This window comes from Uloborus diversus, unplaced genomic scaffold (assembly GCF_026930045.1).
Source record: "Uloborus diversus isolate 005 unplaced genomic scaffold, Udiv.v.3.1 scaffold_13, whole genome shotgun sequence".
Taxonomy (NCBI): domain Eukaryota; kingdom Metazoa; phylum Arthropoda; class Arachnida; order Araneae; family Uloboridae; genus Uloborus; species Uloborus diversus.
In genome coordinates, this window is record NW_026557987.1 from 5,556,722 (window position 1) to 5,560,634 (window position 3,913).

The window sequence follows — 3,913 nt, forward strand, 5'->3', positions numbered from 1 at the left end:
ACAGATAATTGGCAGAAAATGTGTAGGGAATTAGAATACTTAATTTTGTAAAGCAAAAAAAAAAAAAAATCTTCATAAAATCAATTTTCACTGATTTTTTGTTATTTTTTTCGAAGTTCCCTGATATTTCCCTGGCTTTTCCCTGATTAATAAAGTTCCCTGATCTGTCGCCACCCTGATTTTTGCTTTTTTTTTTGAAGTGAAAAGGGGGAAAAAGGGGGGGGGGATTTGGAAAAGAAATGTTTGTAAGATTGCATAAGTTGACTTAAGTTTTGCCGTATTTTTTATTTTGTCAAAAAAAAAAATGTAAATTTTAAAACTGCAAATGCTAAAGGGTTGTACAGTCAATAACAGTTAAATATATCTGTCACACACAAAATTACTCTGCCTTAGAGGACTGAAATGCATAACATATGACATAGCAATGTACAAAAGGAAGAAAAGCAAGCCAACTTTCAATCTGAAACTGTTAAAAACAAACACTTTACTGAAACACAGATCCTTAGTACAGCAAATGAATTTAAAAGGCATTACAGTAAAATATGTTTAAAAATAATAGTTTAAAAAAACTAAAAAAACACGCTTTCGTAGCCAAATGAACTAAAAAGTGAAAAATAATCCTTGGATGAGAGTAGTTGACCAATCAACTTAATTTTAATGGAATATAGAAAAGCGTGGGGGGCTTCTTATCAGTTGTCCTGAATTTCTTCCATTTGTTGTCCAAGCAAAAATGTAAATAGACAGCACCCCACGCTTTTTTGTATTCCATTAAAATTAAGTGATTGGTCAACTACTATCATCCAAAGAATATTTTGCACTTTTTAGTTCATTTGGCTACGAAAGCGTGTTTTTTTAGTTTTTTAAACTATTATTTTATTTTTCTGTTTTTTAGTTATTATGTTGGAGAATTATCAGGCGACGAAATTATTTATAAAACGAGTGAGAGGTAATATCTTAAAGTTAAGACAAGGGCACCCCGATGGGAAGCTACTCTGAGTCATCGATGTATGTTCGCGGAAATCATATTTATCTTACTTTGAAAATTTGAGATGCATTTGAATAAAAGTTTTCTTCAACAATGTTCTGATCAGCAATGAATTTCCAATTGAAGGCTCACCTAAATTTTGGCATGAAATTAGTTTAAAACAATTATATTTCATGTTTCTAATTACCTTAGAACAAATTTTGTCAGATGCAGAAAAATTAAAGGTTTTTGTAGATATTTTTAAATAATTTTTGCGAGCATTTTTTAATGTTTTTTCTTTAATTTTTCATTTTTTACATTGTTGAATTTTTGCCAAAAAAAATATTGATTAAAATGGGACGAAACTAACAATTAAAAGAGTTAATTAATTAATTTGATTATAGAATATTGCATTGTCATCGGGTCTGAGGTCGCGTGCCAAATTTCAAAAGAATCCGATCGCAGGAAGTGGGCGAAATTTGAGCTGCAAGATTCCGTTACAAGATACATACATACATACATACATACAGGTGAAGCTAATAAAAGCGTGTTAAAAAAAGGCATGTCAACAAAGAAATTGTTTACTCAAGAAATTAATCAACGGACATTTTCATAGGTTATTAACATGCTTACTATCTAAATACATCTGGAGGCATTTGTTTCCCTTTTAGTGATGAATTTGCATTCAAAGAATGTTTTATGTCATAATTGATCATTTTTTGTGTTTATAAATGATCCATCAAAATTTTTATAAAAATGGAAAAAAGCGACTATGTGTTTTTAGGAGCATTTAATTATGTTTAAAGGAAGAAGATCGTAATATGCATTTTAAGCGAGTGTATTAGGATGTGTCTTATAATGCACTTTTTAAAAGAGTTTTGAATTTCTTATGGGGCACCCCTTAAATTGCTTCCTTTTGATGAAAAAATACACACATAAAAGTTTCATAGAATTTGAACATAATTTAGGGGGTGCTACCAGTGATTAAAAATCACATTCATTGTGAAAAAAATGGTGTAAAAATCAACTCCCCAATATATCATGTCATATTTTTAATCAACATGAAATTAGGTTGGTTGGGTTTAACCATAACACAAATACCCATTTCTTATATATACAAGAAAATAATAAGCATTTCATGGTTGTCATTTTATGCAATAATGTCAAAAAAGCATCCGAAAGTTCAGTAATGCATTCTTATCACAGGTTTACCCTTTCGGTAATTCACATTCAGCAATATTGTAATTTTTCTCTTTGTTACTTCCATGTGACAATACAAACTTTTCACTGATTGCTACTTATTATCCAAACTAAATAAATAAATTTTAAAAAAAATAAAGAGAAAGTTGACAAATTTTTCACTATTGGTAGCACCCTCGAAATATTATTCAATTTTTATTTTTAAGATATGAGAATTTTTTTTTCATCCGAAGGAACAAAATGAGAGGGTGCCTCATGAAAAAATAGCACCTTTAAAAATAAGACGCACCCTAGAGTGTATATACGGGAAAAATATATTGTACTCTTTATATCTAAATTACATCAATAATAATATCAACAGCAAATCTGTCGTAACTATAGGTCACAATTAATTTACCACCCAGTTAATCTTGTAAGTTTGTTACGCATTTCAATAAACCAGTTTCTGTATCTCAATTGTCATTTTTTGCATGTTGCATTTCCTTGTTCAAATGCTTTTTTTTTCAAATACTGTAATCTTATTAATTGGATTTTAATTTATGCTATTACATTGGTGGCTGGTGAAGGGTTAAACCAGGGGTAGAAGAGCAAGTTAGGTGGAAGGCACATTTATTTATTTTTTCATTTAAAGGCCATAGCCGAGTTTCTATGTTAAATCTGCCCTCGCAGCTTTTTCGACTCACGCTCGATGGACCGTTTTGGTGTCGCATAAAAATAATTTAGCCAAATTTTCAGCTTTTTTTAATCAACCCACCTTCGAGTTTTTCGAAAAAAAAAAGTTTTTTCGATTTTAATTTTTTTTTCATAGTAAAATTCAAAATTAATGAATGGTAATTTTTTCCCTTATTCTTAGTAATAAAATACATGAACATTTCTGTGGTCAGAAGGCAAAATGTTCTAAGACTTTTTTTTTATTCAGTTTTTTACGTTATGAATTGTTTTTATGAGTTTGTCTGCAAATAATCTACAACCAAAATAATAATAATAATTATTATTATAATTATAATTTCTGAATCATTGTTGGAAAATTTGCTGGCGAAAGAAAATTTATGATTTTTCCGGATTTATTGAACTTTTAAACAGCTGTAATGAAAAATTTGAAAAAAGTGTTTTACTACATTTTGCCATTTGATCACAGATTTGTACTCGCAGTAAAAAAAAAGTAGATAGTGGAAAAATAAACAAAAGGGGAAAAATTTTAAATATCTCAATTGCAGGAAAAGTCTCAAAGCAAACGCAAGAATTTTATTTGTTTTCACTCAAGAAAAAAATGGCAAAAGTATCAAAACGTCTTATTGACTTTATTCACGCTAATTAAAGCTGAGCTTGCTGTAATTCCATGAGCAAAAACTGCGGAGAATACTTTAAAAACAATGATAAGCCTTGTTTCAAAATATGAAATTGACTCCAAATGAACAATTACGTGTTGTTCTAACTGTCCCTCAAACTTCAGGTAAAGTTTACACTGTGCCACATTTTAAGGGCTTTAACATGCTGCAAAAATCGAACAAATACGACCATTTTTCGACGAGATACACTCAAATTTACGATTATCTTTAAAATTGGAGTAAAATCATGCATTACTTTTTATCTAAACAAAAAGTACTCTATGTTCGCCCTGGCACCCCTGATTTTAGCAAATTTGATGATGATCGGTCGGGTAGTTAAGGTGTGAAAAGCAGGGTTGGCAAAAACCCGGGTTTTTTAAAAAAGCCCATGAACTCAGGGTTTTTTGGTTTTTTTTAAATA